The following is a 15,777-nucleotide window of genomic DNA, read 5'->3' as shown; positions in this document are numbered from 1 at the left end:
CCTACTTATGCATGCCGTTGTACACCTAATTTTCACATGACTTTTTGCAGAATCATTGTACATTATGCATACAAATGGTCAGTGATGTCACTAACTGGTATTTACTGAACAAGTGTCATGAATGTACGTACAAATGCTGTGCTGATAATCTGGCTAAAATGATGAATCATTATGCACAATAGATTTTTTTATATAGGAATTTCCCATCTAATGTCACTGTGCCCCAGTATCTGGACAAGCTGAGTTCGTCTTTGTGGATTGACTCTTGGCAACTCAAGAGAGCTATTGTCGTACAGCGGTGGCCAGAAACTTCTTTCTCTTTTGGGATGCAATGCACACTCTACCTCCCATAGAACTGGCAGTTAAACCTTGAAATTAACATAAATAACTTACTACATTGGCTTGTCCTCCAAGCCAGCAAAGGGGACGAGCCATCTCTTCTTGGGGTCATTTCTCCATCCCTTCCTGTGACTCCTAGAGGAAGTCTTGTATCAGCACTTAGTGTTTGTTATAATGAAATGTACTGTTACCCCAAACTTGCCTCTGTCTCAATGATAGTGATTTTCATTGTAATGGTATGTTTTACAGGAAGCCTGCGTAATGGCACCAGCCTGATAGCCGAAGGGATGCGGAAATCTGGACACTGTCACCAGCGGGATAGGAGTTGTGGAACTATTTTATCTCCACAGAGAAAAAAAGCGGGGGTTGGCATGAGGAGGTAGCTGGGTGGAATGAGAAATCTTGCTCTCACTAATCGCTCCAATTGCATTTCTCATCTATAGAGCACTTTAGCCATAATGCCCTAGGATGGACGGAAGTACCACTATGGCTTCTTTTACGGATGGACCAACAAAAGCAGGTGAAGCGACTCACCCGAGGTCAGTATCAGAATGAGGTTAGCGCTCAAGAGCTCTTGTCACCCAGGCCTGTGCTCACATTACTAGAGTGCAGCTCTTTCCAGGCCTAGATTCATCCTCAAAGCCAATCAGCTCAGCTCATTCCTGGTGCCTTCCAGACCACTGGGATGGCTGCGCTCAATACACCGAACCTTTCATGTGGAGAGCTAGCAGCTGTATTGAAACACCTCCCTTCTGGTGGCTAACAAATGCCAGCTCTAAATGGAGAAACCCTATTGGGCTAAGTTTAATGCTGGTGTCAGCAGGCACAACTTTTGAAGCGGATGGAGTTATGTAAGGGCCAAATTCAAGCCCGAGGGCTTTTTCTGGTTCCTAATGAAATCAATGGCAAAGCTCCCGTTACCTTCCATGGGTTTTGAATCAGGCCCACACAGTGTAACTACACGTAAACAACATGGAGGACTGGGAGTTCATATTCTACCCTCTAAAGGAGAAGAGCTAAAAATGGGGTGGTGGCATTGAACAAGAGTTTGGCTGCTGAACACCTTGGCAGAGAGGAGCACTGGGATGCAGAGCATGCCTGGATCAAAGGGAATTTAATTAAAATTTTTAATAGAGCGAGATGAATGGATCCAGTGCCCCACAAGGAAGGCTCCTCTCTGCATCTGTATGCGCAGAACCCATTTTTATTTTCAAATATAGCCGATGATCCGTGGTTGGGAGAGAAAGCCATAGAGACCATTTAATAGCTTCTTTGTGTCTCTGATCTTCCACAGCCCAAGGGCTCTTGGGGAATCGTTGCCTTCCTTCTACCATTTGGTTCCTTTAAAAGTCTGAAGTTGGCACAGTCCTCACGATTCCATTTGCATCATGCAACCTGGCAGGAATGAGCTGGTAGGATCCAGCCAGCGTGGTTCCTGGAAAAGTGAAGCACATCTAACTGTGTTCTGAACCTTAGCTTTGCAAACTCAGAGCCAAATTTTGCTGTCCTTCTTTACATCAAATGGTGCTTTACTCTGCTGTCAAATCAATTTCTGTGCGACTAGTGGGGGACTTAGGGAGTACTCAGGCAGCGTCTAGTCCTGAGACAACAATGTAAACAAATCTCATAGCTCCGAGCAGAAGGGGATCAGCTGGGTGATCCAAGAAAGAACTCCCCCACCCTCACCCCCTTGCACAATTTACTACCTGTAATGGGTTGTTTTCATCTTCCTCTGAAGCATAAGATATTGACCATTGTAGGAAGCAGGATGCCAGACTCAGTGGTTTAATCTAGGACTCGGTTTAACCCAGGGTGGCAAATTCTATGTTTCTAGGATTTGGGGGACTTCTCCCAAGGTAGGCAAATGTGAACTTGATCCTGCAATGGGAACACTACCCCACTGCCCTCCATGTATTCTTATAGACCCTAACACTTTAGGTAATTACCCGCATGCCCCTCCTCTCTTCCTAACAACTCCCAGGTCTCCTCCCTTCTTACCATAAATGCTTTCGGAGGAAGATACCGAAGCTAGAGTTGAGGAAGGTGCACATCTTGGGTCAAACCTCCTCAGTCCAAGGTCCCTGAACTTTCACTAGCATGTTGGACCTCAGAGGCTGAATCCATGCACATTTGGAGGTTCAGGTGACCACTCTGCAAGTCTGATGTCTGTCCAGCAGAGGGAGAGGAGAAATGGATGTTGTAGGCTGCTGGCCTGCCTCTCCAGCCCTGGAAGGACTGATACCCCACTCGAAGTCTTCAAGCCCTTGCCTCAGGGGGGCCCTGTTTATTAATTCAAACATAAAACTCACCCCAAACAGGCTGCAGGGACTCAGAGCACTTTCTCCTTGCATCTCTTCCCCCCTGTTCAGGACCAGCCACAGGAGTCCACTTGCTTCCTATACCTCCTCTCCAGAAGACACCTCAGCCCTGCTCAGCTGAGTCTGAGAATGGAACAGGGCTGGCAGGCCCCTTAGCCCTTGTTACTGATGTATTAATAGAAAAATAATATTTCAACCCCCTGGTGCTAAATAAGTTGGGCTGGCTTTTCATCCTAGAGAAACCCAACCCCTCTGCTTGTGAGCGTGAGCCTGCAGCCAGTCGCCTGCCTGCCCTCCCCGTATTGGCATGCTGCAAGAAAGAAGCTGAGTTGGAACAGCTGCTGGAATTACTAGGAGCTGGTGGCTGGCAGGAGCGGTAAGTAAATCCTTTTGCTGAACTATTTTCTCCTGAAAGGCCTCATTCAAAGCCCATTGCTATCAATGGACAGACTCCCATTAACCTCCAGGGCTTTGGATCAGGCCCTAAGTGTGGGATTTGGAAATTTCATGATCAAAGAAGAAAACATTCTTTCCACTTGGTGCATCAGTGGCCTGGAAACGCGTTCTGTGGCCATGGGTCATGTGAGGGCAGGAGGGACTTTCTATGTTTTCAGACCACACAGTCTGCCTTTTGCTTATTGCCAAGGGCATTATAATGATTGGGTCAGGTCCTCACCTGGTGGAAATCAGTTTCGCTCCATTGCTGGGATAGTCGTTAGAACTGCAGACTATTTACATCCAACTTCAAAACCAAATTGAGTTCAGTGGAGCTCTGCTGATTTACACCAGCTAAGAATCTGGTCCATTATTCTATACAGAAACCAAAACAGAAGTTACGTTCTCAACATGGGACAGTCTGTGTTAGTCTCAGGAGAAAAAAAAATCCTTAACAAATCTAGACATTTTTATTGATTGCAAAATATATAATTCTAAGAAACCTGCAAGGGCCAAAAAATGTGAACTCCTTAGAAGTCAAAGGGATTTATCCTGAGAACTTGAGCAAAACTTTTATTTGCCCTGACAACTTTTCTGACAATGTCCTGGCAACTTATTGGAAAATCAGCCAGAACACTAAGGGTGAAATCTCCATCTGTGGAGACAGCCAGCATAAGGCTTACAAGGAGGGATAGCTCAGTGGTTTGAGCATTGGCCTGCTTAAACCCAGGGTTGTGAATTCAATCCTTGAAGGGGCCACTTAAGGATTTGGGGCAAAAATCAGTACTTGGTCCTGCTAGTGAAGGCAGGGAGCTGAACTCAATGACCTTTCAGGGTCCCTTCCAGTTCTAGGAGATTGGTATAGCTCCAATTATTATTTTTATTATAACATGTATGTCCCACTTCAACAGTCAAAATAGGGTGTAACTGGCACCTGGACCTTGGGCTAGCTCTGCACAGGGATGAGTCTCACCTAAGGAACCAGTACCCAAGCCTTTCCTCCTCTGCGCTCAAGCAAAGCTCTGTTGACTTCAAGTGAGGGTGGAACAGATGTAAAGAGCTCACAATCTGGTCCATTAGGAGGGCTTCACAGTCCCTTTATTTGAAGAAAAATGATGTGCTGGCTGAGACCAATTGTCAGGGATTCCCCAGGTACCTTGCAAACATTAATTAACCAGGGCTCTAATCTACACTCCTCTCTCTCTCTCTCTGTCTTAGTCTGCCACCCATCACTGTGGCATCTGAATGCCTTCCATGAAAAATCAATAGCAAAGTTCCTAGTGCAGTTCTCTGACACTTTGCCCTTGATGGGGTCAGAACTCTGTTTCAGTTAGGTTTCTGGGGTAGGGTGGAGGGCTTGGGGTCTCCTGACTCAGGCAGTATGTCCACTGAAATCAAGAGCTGCATTACTATTGGTTTTGTGGATTTGGGGTTTTCTCCTGCTCCATAAGCCCCAACCTACTGGTTTATATGCTTTCCTTGTTCCCAGCATGCCTTGCCCCAGACTTGATGCTACAAATGGGTGCCTGGGGGACTACATTTCCCAGCCTGCCTTGCTTTGTGGTTAAGAGAGAGAGGAGAACAGCTGGAGCCATCCTGAGCCAGCATGGTCCCATCATCGCTGATGGGAGTTCCAGGCAACTCCTGCTTATGGAGCTGCAGCTTCAGGCAGCCTTAAGCCACAACTACTTCCCAGAGATTGAGGTCTCCCACTCAGTGACCAACCACCTTCCCTACTCCAGCAGCATTTTTAAAGGCAACCCTGGACCAGGTGAGTGGGTTCTGGAGGGTTTCTCTTACAAGCTGCAGAGGATCTGTACACTTCATTACAGCAGAGTTAAGATAAAAATTGTAGCAAGAACATCTAATGTCTGGTCTCATCAGCCAGAGAGCTGTCTGACCCACAGAACAACAGGCCCCCTTTCTGGTGAAATTAGCCCCGAAAAATGAATCCCGCTTTTGGACCAGCTGTAGTCGGGCAGAAGCAAAAGCACTGACATGGGGGCTGTGCTCAAGTCCATCCTCCGCTGATATGCTTCACGCCAGCTAAGGATATGCCCCATAGTACTCCTGGCAAGTCCCAGCCTAAGTCCTCCCTCCACTGGTTCCATTCCTATGAGATCTCTAACCTGCTCTGAAATCCATAGGAGTCGGACACTGCTCTCAACCAATCCTCCCTACCAACCTTTCTGAGGTTCATCCACTACTGAAAATCTACCAGCACCAGTCCTGAAGGAGTCAGGTGTGCATCAAGCAGGATGCTTTAGAAGTTGCTTGGAGGTTAAAGTTTAACTCCTAGTTCTAAATATCAAACCTGAATCTGGATTCCAGTTTCACTGCTGGCTTCTTTCTGTAAACTTTGCCAAAACAACTCCCCGCCCCCACGGCAAGATCTGAACACCCCATCAGGTTGGTGAGAAATTCAAAGTCTACCTCTGGATCTGAATTGTGCAGTCCAATCCCAGATCTTCAGGGAATATTGCAATGATCAGTGCAGACAACACCACTGCCCATAAGCGGTGCTGTGTCTTTATCTGAATAGTAAGTTGTTGTCTTGTTTTGATATTAGGTTGTCTTGTTTTTGGGGGTGATTGGGTAGAGGGCCGGAGGGAGGTAGAAGTTAAGTCTTGCCTGTGTGTGCTGGAATTGTCACTCACAGCATTCTAATAAATTCTTTTTTTCTGTAAGCGAAGATTACCATGGCTGAAGTGGAAGAAATATTGCTGAACTCAATCTGAAAAGTTCCCAAGCTAGTCTTTGTTACCAGTGTGTTTATTAGCCTGATCCTAACTTTTAAAGCTCATCAGAGTGAGGGCAGCCTTTATCATCCCTGGGGTTTTACCTTTCCATTCATAGTAAAGTATTTTCATATCAAACTTGAACTTTTAACCCTTTTGGGCAGGTCAGTGAGGCCAGGAACAAGAGGTCAAACTTTGTCCCGTGGTTGCTGTTCGCTGTTCACAAACATTACCATCCTTAAAAGGAAGGTTTAGAAATACCTCGCTATTTAAAAATGTTGTTAAAAATTGGAAGCTTGTTAAGGAAACTCTGCATTGTCTTGGGCGCAGTCTGAATTTCAATCTGCCTTTCAATTTTAAAAAGCAGTTCAGACAAAACAAGAGATGCTTGTTCCGTCTCCCGTTCCAAACCTGCATGCTACGTCATGCTCTGCAGCAGGCTAAAATGAATATGTAGATTTCACTGACTTAAAGAGAAGGAAATCAATTTGCTGATCTGAAAGCAGTGGGCACTGAGCTCTTTGAAGTCAAATCATTTATTAGAAACACAGGCTGTTATGAGGTCAGGGCTTCCTGAAAACCCCACACATTTCCGAATAGATCACAGCCTCTCTGGTACTTTGTTCAAATAGTAAAATATCGATCAGCAAAGCACTATGAAGGTCGTTACAAAAGTTAGCTTTCAACAAGGAACAAAATCCTGAGCTCCTTCCACAGGAGTGAGGACAGGGTAAGGCCTCAGGAACTGGCCCTGGAGTTGTAACATTTGTACTTGATTTCAGTGTACGTACAAGTGAGGGATCGCTAGAGCTGGTGTAGCATGGACAAGTGTGCCGATTTCCCGACCACACCTCTATCTGACCTGCTCCTTGTTGCCTGGGCCTAGGTTTCTCTTGAACAGAGGCTGAGTATCCTGCCAGTCTGTGTGGTGGTTGTGGACAAACAATCCATTAGAAAAGCTGGTTGCGTTTTTTTTTTTTAAATGTTGAGGGGGGCAAGGAAAAAAAAGGGGGAAATGTTGACAACATTTTCAGGACGTATCTTTCACGCGTTTTGACCAGCTCTATGCAAGGAACCATGATGAGATTTACAAACCCATTCTGCTTCTGATCTAAAGGGAATGTGAAGCCACAGTGGTTGCCATTAAAAAGTCAACATTTACCAAGGGTTGCCACATAGCAGCCGCTGAGATGCTGCTATATCCCCCACCCTGGCCTTAAAATAGGAAGTCACTATTATGTTGTATATGCAGGGCACACAAGATAACACCCACCAACCCAGCTCCCATTTCCCTTTTCAGACTCACAGGCTCCTCACCAAGAAAGTAAAGAGCTAGAGACATGAGAGGCCCATGCCAGTGACAAGCCAGTGCCTCGACTGTCAGCCGTTTATTCCAATTCCCAGTATCTACAAGAACAGCACTGGCCAAACTGGAATAACATCGGGGACAAAGTAATGATGCGTATCATTGCCAGTGACTTAAAGGATGACATGAGCAATAAGAAGCAAAGGAGAGATGGGAAGAGAATCTAGGCCTTGGATCCTTTCCAAGTCTCCTTTCTTAGCTGCATTGTGGGTGAGGTGTGTGTGTGTGTGTGTGTGTCCTTGACACTGCATTAAAGCTACAGCTGAGGCCACTATCACTTTCTTCCCAGACATTCCTCAAACACAACTGCGGACCTGACCCATCACTGCTCTCAGCCTTCATGTGGTGGAAGCAGCTGCCGGGCCGGGGGAGTGGGGTGGGAGAAGGAGAAACTTCACTGTTTATTTTCATTCAGAGTCATATTGTTCCCATTATTCCTGTGAATGTTCACTACTAATGAACCCCACCATGTGTGTTTGTACAGATGCATGTGGGTCTGTGTGTGCATGTCTGGGGGAGCGTGGGGATAAGTGCATGTGTCTGTGTGTTAGAGACAGGGTGACCTCAGAAATGTTGGGTCCTGGATAAGCCTCTGTCCATTGGCAAACTGATCCAAACTCTCTGAACATCTTGGGGCCGAGACTCTCCCCGGATTGGTGGCACCTGGGCAGCATTTTGTCAGGTGAGTTGTCACTTCTGGGCTTGGTACAATGTAGTGAGACTGCCCCACTGGGAGGTTTCAATATGGCTTGTAAAGCTCGTAGGGAAGGTTCTCAGGAAGCACACAGCAGGATTATTATATGTGGATTGCTGTCCCCAACCTTGGCTCAGCACAGGAGGAGTACACAGAGCAGCAGAAAAGAGTTCCCATGGTATTTCTGTTGCCACGGAGGAAAAGAGGTTGGGGTGTACATCAGGCTCCCTGGTGCTCCGGGAGATCCTGCCGCACTCACTCACCTGCGGTGCAAGGGAGTCCGAGTTCGGGTGACCTACGTGCTTAAGGAGCCAGAAGGAGGTGTAAGTAAATTGAGATAAAAACAGCCCTGCCTTCGTTGGCTGAGTGTAGGTGTTGGTGTCTAAGGTAATGTCACATAGATCATCTTATGCAGCACTTCCATATTGCGGCCTCCAGTCTCTCTCTTTCTCTCTCACCCCCCAGGTTTGCTCTTTCCTGCTGCATGATAAAATAAATGGATCCTTAAGAACCCTGGGGCCCTTCCCTCCCTGCTTTCCACCGGATGGGAGTAACGCCCCTTGGCCTCAAATCCTGAAGTCAGTGGGAGTTGTGTCCAGGCAACCCTACCCAGCCCCTGGGAAATCGAGTGGTGACTTCAGGCTTGGGCCCATGGTGAATTTCCCTAGGAAGAGCATGTTTGCTTCTCTGCACACACTGAATGGAGAGACGTAAGCACAGGCCAGCCAGGGAAGGCAACTGGGACAGGTGCTGTCAAGCAAACAAACTGCCAAGAGCTGCAGATAAAAAAGCAAACAGGATGTGGAGTTGCTGGGGCTGGGAAACGGATTATAAACCAGCCAGGGGCAGAAGCAGAGGGGAGAGGCCAGGCGATCAGCTGATCAGTACCAATGGAGGTGGCATTCTCCCCCAGGGTGGACGGCAGTGTAGGATCATGCAGTAGTTAGCTGAGATTGAAAGTCAATCCAACTTCCTTACTGCTACTGCTGCCCTTGGGATGCTTTCATAGGCCACTGTTTCCCAAGGTTGCCTTCAGGAGGAGCAGCGAGAGAAGGTGTCAGCTCCAGCAAGGCATCAGCTGCAATGTGCTCAAGCAAACCCTTGCCAAGTAGCTAGTCATTATAAACCTGCCATTAATCCTACTCTGCCATTCAGAACCGGGCCGTGTGCCACCAAAGCCGATGCTATCTGATGCACATTCCATTTTCTTTCAGAAATACCCTGTGATTCTCCTCCCCTCCATCCCCCTCGGCACGGTTTGTACATCCCAGAAATTCTGCAGCTTCCCCTAGGATACAAGGCAAAGGGTAAAAAGGCTGCAAAACCAGGTACCATTACCACCGTCACAGTTTGTGCTGTGACAGCAACTTCTCTTGAAAGTGGGGCCCGTTCCAGTTGCACAAAAAACACAGCCAGTTTTCTTGCAAATATTTTGTGCACTGCTGCACATGGTAGGCCTGACCCAGCGAGACTATCACAGGGTTTGAGTCAAAGCCTGTGGGTGTCAGTAGGACTCTTACCACTGACTTACAGGATCATTGGATCAGGCCCAGGCTGAACATCCTCATCCCGCATTGACTTAGGATCAGCACCATGGAGGACTAGGCAGGTTACCGAGAAATCCCTGGTGCAGCAGAAACCATCTTCCTTTTCTGCATGCAGCTGTAACACTTGCGTGTTAGTTTTTACCTTCCTTGGTGTGAATTTAATGCACTTCCTGTTCCAACAGGAAAATGACATCACTGTGTCACCCATAACACTTCCCTGCTTAAAGCAAAACACCTATTATCTTAACGAGGACTGAAAAACTCCCTTTGTTTCATAATCAACAGCTCCAGTCATGAGAGATAGCGGGGAAGCTGATTAGAGTTTGGATGGCTTTGGAAGTTGAGGAGAAGCTTATTGTAAATCAGCTCAGATTAGTAAAGATACCAGCTCTAAAGATGTCAGCGTAATTATATGCATTGAGCCACAGCGTTTGGCAGCAAAAGCAGAAAACAGCCAAAGAAAGAAGCAGCCAATTCCTGCTTCTCCAAAAGATAACCATAAACCTACATGACTGACCGGGAAAGTGACTTGAAACAGGTTCTGGTGCAACAGATGTGTTTAAAGCTGTGATTTTCAAAGGCGCTCAAGTCCAACCCCTCACTGAATTTCAGTGGGATTTCGTCACCTAATGCTCTGGGTTTTTTTTTGTTTTTCCTGAAAATCCCACCTAAACCTCTTGCAACCTCACTTACACTTCTGGACATTGCAGGCAACTCAGTTGGTCTCTTGCAGTTGCCTAGAGATGAAAAGTAGCAATTGCTGCTACCAGCATTGCTGGGATTGAGGTTCAGTGGTTAGAGTGTGAGATAAGAAGTCAGGGCTCTTGGGTTCAGTCACTAACTCGCTACAAGCCTTAGACAAATCACCTAATCTCCCTGTGTCTCAATTTACTTGATTATAAAATGCACCCGAGAATAATGACCTACTTCACGGTGTGTGTGTGTGACCCTTAGGGCATGTCTACCCTGCACACCTCTTGTGGCAACATGGAGGGTCTGTGTAGTTACACGTGGCAGTGAAAAGCAGGCTGCATCCACACTGTGGTAGGTAGCTACACGTTTCGGTGAAAGGCTCTGGCAGGGGAGGCAGTGGGATAAAGCTTGATTGCTGCCAGAGCCTTTTCCCACTGCCTCCACCCTGCCAGAGCCTTTCCCTGCTGCCGGAGTCTTTCTTTGTGTCAGGGCAGGACTTCGGCAGTGGGGAGACAGTGGGACACTACACTGCTAAAATAGCAGTGTAGACGAGCGAGTGGCGCGCGCTGCAGGGTACATACCCAGGTCCATATTCGCAGGGTTCAGAAGTGACTTTATCCTACTCACCGAAACAGTGCCTCGTGGTCAGCACTGCTACTTAGACCTGTGCGAGGGGAGGCGTGCAGTGTTGTACTCTACACACTACCAAAGGAGAGCACAGTGTCGATGTATCTTAAACCAGTTTACGTCTGAAGTGCTTTGAGATCCCAAGGTGCAAAGCGCTATATGAGTATAGAGCAACGTCGTTACACGCACACGTGAAAACACACAGAATGGACGTACCAGGCACCCACTTCATACCTCAGAATGACACGGCCTTCTGAACAAATCAAAGGCAAAGCAACTTGTGACCCGGCCTAATCAACTGTAAGGATTGGTAGGAGGAGCCGGGAGGTCCAAGAAGCTGGCACACCAGGCCTGTGAGGAAAGTGGTTTCTCTGGCTTTGACCTCTGACAATGGAAAGCATTCCTGTCATTGCTCAGGCTCTACAGCAGCTGAGAAATAGCAAGGAAAGATGAGAAATGGCCCTGGATTGCTATATAATATCCATAATAGGATGGGTTTGTAGACATATGGTACATGTAGCAGAGACAGACTGGGAACCACTTTGTTTAACCTCTCAGCCACTTAAGTACTTGGTGAAATCACTGTTTACTGTCTCACTGTGTGCATAGCTCCCTGGAGAGATACAGGGCTAACCTGGGGTAGGGTAATGACTGTGAGTACTAAAGCAAATATCACTGAGGTATGGCAGGTGCCTGGAGATGAGGGCTCTGTCCCTGAGCATTGCTAGCAGACTTGGACCCAGTGCAGCGAACGGGCTGGCCTGATGGAGCTGACATGAAATGCATGGAGCGAACATAAGGAAGAGGCAAATGTTCAGCTGCAAGAAATAAATTCACAGCAACTACAACAAATATCGGAGGGGTAGCCGTGTTAGTCTGGATCTGTAAAAAGCAACAATGAGTCCTGTGGCTCCTTAAAGACTGACAGATATATTGGAGCATGAGCTTTCGTGGGTGAATACCCAGTTCGTCAGACGCATGGGCATCTTGAAAGCAGCCCAGAAGGGGCTGGGTGTATCTCCCAGACTATTCACGGGCATAGTGGGCCAGATCCTCAGTTCATGTGCATTGGCATGGCTCCATTGAAGTCAGTGGATCACCACCTATTTACAGCAGCTGAAGACCTGGCCCAGGATCATCTATTTATTTCTTCTGAGCCCAGTGCAAGCTCAAAGGCTGCCGAGGCCGAGGTATTTGCATGCTAGTTTGCCTGGTTGTGCCAAAGAGGCTGGTACATTGCTCTCAGTCAAGGACAATTCGCTTTCCAACTCTTCAGGGCTGATTAGTGTGGGGTAAATCCTTAGCTGGGGCTAATTGGCTAATGAAGCTACCCCACCATATCCCAGCTGGGGAACTAAGCATCAATTTGCCCCATCCTAGAGTGCTCCCTTTCTTGCAGTGAGTGCAGCTGTGAGCATGTGTCTTTTTACCCTCTGGGACACCCCGTGGTCCCTCTGCTCTCACAGACCAGGGCTGCATGATCTTTTGCTTCCAAGAGACCTTTCAGCCCTTCGGGCTGGGTTTCTGGTTGTGAGAGCACTGTGGGCTGTGATTGGTTATCTCCCGGGAGAGGTGGCTGGAGCCATCAAGATCTGTTCTTAACAATGGTTTCCTTTCCCAGGCACCTTTACAAAAAAAAAAAAATTCTTGCAGGCTTTTTCCCAGCCCCTCTGTGCTTTTCCTGCCTAGCCTGGTGTGTTCCTGCCCCCACACATCTTCCTGGCCCAGTGATCATCCCACAGCCTTCCGTCCACCACCCACTCCAGAGAGGTTCCTCCCCTTAAAAGGATTTCTTCTGGGGCCCACTGTAGATTTATCCCACTTATGGTCCACCCGTGGCTCTCATTCAAACAGCTGGGTTCCTGTGCAGTGCTCTCTGCACAGCGCGGGGCTGGAATCCCAAACAGTAACTCACTGAGTCATCCCTCCCGGGCCACGGTGGGAAATCACTCGCTGCCTCCTCCTGTTGTACAACCCGAATCAAACGGATTTGTCGTCCAGACGTGTTGAAAAGGGTCACAAGCGGTGGCTTGCTGGGCACAGTGCAAATGAGAGAGCTCACCCCCCTGCCCCCCTCCGAAGGAAGGGAAAGGTGACCCTGGGGGAGCATCCAGTTGGTGCCGGGCTGTATCTGGTGTCACATATTGGGCATTGCAGTCACTTGGGCTCTGCTACTTTAAGATACATACCGGAGAACAGTTGCTGCTGAGACACTGCAGCTGCCCTCAGCAGAAAGCGAGGCTCAAGCTACAGATTCCACAGATATCACAAGGATGCAGATGTGGCCCCAGACTCGGAGTTTGGCATGGGGCAGTGGCCTGCATTTAATAGAAAAGACACTGCGCTTTCTCCCCCAGCTCCCTCCAGGCCTCAGTTCACACTAGGTTTCTTTCGGTTGAGAAGCGCTTGAGAGCGCCCCGCTATGTAATTCATACATTGCCCAAAGGTGTCACCGCTGAGCAGCCTGGGGTCCATCTCAATGCAAAGCTCCACACATTTCAGAAGCATCTAGTTGTCTCAATAAAACAGGCATCCCAAATCCATAGATACCCCGAACAAGTGGAGAGCTGTGACATGATGGTTCCAATAAGCAGACTGAGGGACATCTGTTTACCACATAAGCCGTCTTTCTAAGCAGGCTCTCTGCTAGAGGGTGCCTTTTCCAAGCAAATGTGTTTTCATTAGGGATGGAACCGAGCTGCAAATTCGTGGGCAGGGCCCACAGCTGAACTTTCCTGAAGTTTGCAGGTGTTCGGATCAGTCTGGCCCATTATAGAAAACGCTGCCAGCTGGGGAAGCAGGATCCTGGATGAGTTTTCCAGGGTTCGGACGGGTTTGACCCCGCTCCCCTCTAGTGTCTAGAATTTTTATTGAACTGTGTGATGCCATTGCTGAGGTGAAGGAATTCCCAGCAGGGAGAAGACAAGGGACTTTCCCTTCTACCCAGCCAGCCCACCGGGTGTGAGATGTGATGTGATGGAGATTTACCATGGAGTCACCTACTTGTGGAAGATAACCTGCCCTGCTCCCGTCCCAGGAACTGAGTGCTGAATTCTATGTCGCAGTGACACCCTGACCCTTCCGTGAGAGAAGGAGCATGTGCCCTTACTCCCTGAAACAACAGAGCTAGGGAGAAATAGCCAGGCTACTCATGCCCCAGCATCTAGCACAATGGAAACAGTTTTTCAGGCTTTCGGGCTTCCCTACAACAGACAGCTTCATGAGAAAGCCACTTAATCCCTCTCTGCCTGTCCTCGGGACCCACTTCTGATCCCTGCAGCAAGCTAAGTCCCAGCTCTGTAGAGACCTAACCCCCAAAGAGCTTGCTTTCCTTTCCCTCCCAGCTCCAGATCAGCCCCTCCTACCTACAGAGAAACTTGTGAAGGGAGCAAGGTACATAGCTGGGGTCCAGATCAGATCATCCTCCCAGTGTGGGGTGTTCCCATTTGGGTTGGATCCATTGTAGAAACAAGCCAGAGCTGTGGGGCTAAGAACAGTATCCAAACTTTACCCAAGTTCGTGTGAGTGTGTTTCAGAGCTGCTGGGCTCTAGTCTGCAACTGTGTGCTTCCAGGGGCAGGGACTGGGCTGCTGCTGTGTTTGAAAAGCACAGCTGGGCACTACTACAATCCAGATAACAACGATCATTGTCCTCTTATAAAAACCCAGCAACAGCACTCCAGTCCCCATCCCTTTAAACACACCAGGGGTCCCATTGACTTGAGTGGGACTAGGCAGGTAGTCTGCTGGGTCAGAGAACCTTATGGGATATTACCCTAAAAAACACGCCAAAGCATGCCATGCATTCTGGTAAAGGACACTGGAGTGATAGTGAGTTTCCCATTTACATGGGGCTTGATCTAGCAACCAGCGAAAGTGTTGCCATTGATTTCAGTGAGTGCAGGACCAGATTTACAGCAGCTTTCCAAACGCTAATCGCAAACCAATGAACTGGCTGTCATAAAAGGAATTGCTTCAGCCACCACCAGAGTGCAGCCACTTCCGGGGCAGAACAAGTCAGCTGTTTAACACTGCACAGCAATGCTCAATAACGGTTTGCCAGAGGGGAAGTGAGGAACACACATCTAGTGGCAGGTGGTTGCTTCAGGCCGGTGGAACAGAACCCGCCTGGAATTTGGCCACGTGCAGTTCCAGATCTTTAGTCGCTGTGTAGTTTGTCGCTCTTGCATTACAACTTGTAACATGAGTTTGTTCAAATAAAAGCTGCCGTTCAGCTAATCCTTATTTAAGGACTGTGTATTTGTGTTGGAGTTTACTGCAGTCATCAAAGGTTAAACAGCCTGAGGTTTACCCGAGGGACAGCTGTTCTTGGCTGACCTGCTTCAGAACAAGGGGTCTAAGCGAGTGTCGGGACACGGTGCTGTACACCGGAGAAGGATGAACACTGCAGGTGAGAGAAGCATTCCTGGATACTTCTAGGACCAGCCTCTGCAAGGACCAGGCAAAGGAGCAAGAGAATGCGTGTGAGCGTGTCCAGCTGTGTCCTGGTTGGGGCGGGATCAGTCAGGGGTCTGAAGACAGGAGGCTGGACTAGATGAACAATGGGGCTGACCCAGGCTGGCAATTCCTATGGGCCTACTGGATGGAGAGAACCATCTCTTTGTGTCTCAGGCCCCTCCCCCTGAGCTGTAAAATGGGGATAATACTACTGCCACCCTCTGTCTGTCTTGTCTATTTAGGCCTGGTCTACACTGGTGGGGGGGAGAGGGGAATTGACCTAAGATACGCAACTTCAGCTACGATTCCGCGGCTCCCCCGTTGACTTTGCTTCCGCCTCTCGCTGAGCTGGAGTTCAGCTGTTGGCGGGAGAGCGATCAGGGATCGATTTATCGCGTCTACACTACATGCGATAAATTGATCCCCAATAGATTGATCACTACCCGCCAATCTGGCGAGTAGTGTAGACGTAGCCTTAGAGAGTGTAGCTCTTTGGGGCAGCGACTGTCTCTCACTATGTGTGTGTACAGCTCTGAGCACAAGGCTTCTGAGGCGCTACTGTA

The 15,777-nt window shown here is 48.3% G+C and overlaps 1 long non-coding RNA gene across 1 annotated transcript; it reads left to right on the top strand.

The window, feature by feature from the left end:
* Window positions 1-739: 739 nt before the first annotated feature.
* LOC123352649 lies at window positions 740-7,320 on the top strand. The gene is made up of 4 exons (XR_006574247.1): window positions 740-878; window positions 2,895-3,033; window positions 4,582-4,863; window positions 7,131-7,320. It is a non-coding gene; the product is annotated as an uncharacterized LOC123352649 (long non-coding RNA).
* The last annotated feature ends 8,457 nt before the right edge of the window (window positions 7,321-15,777 follow it).

This window comes from Mauremys mutica, chromosome 18 (assembly GCF_020497125.1).
Source record: "Mauremys mutica isolate MM-2020 ecotype Southern chromosome 18, ASM2049712v1, whole genome shotgun sequence".
Taxonomy (NCBI): Eukaryota; Metazoa; Chordata; order Testudines; family Geoemydidae; genus Mauremys; species Mauremys mutica.
Note: the sequence above shows the minus strand (reverse complement) of the source record. Positions and strands in the feature narration are given on the sequence as shown.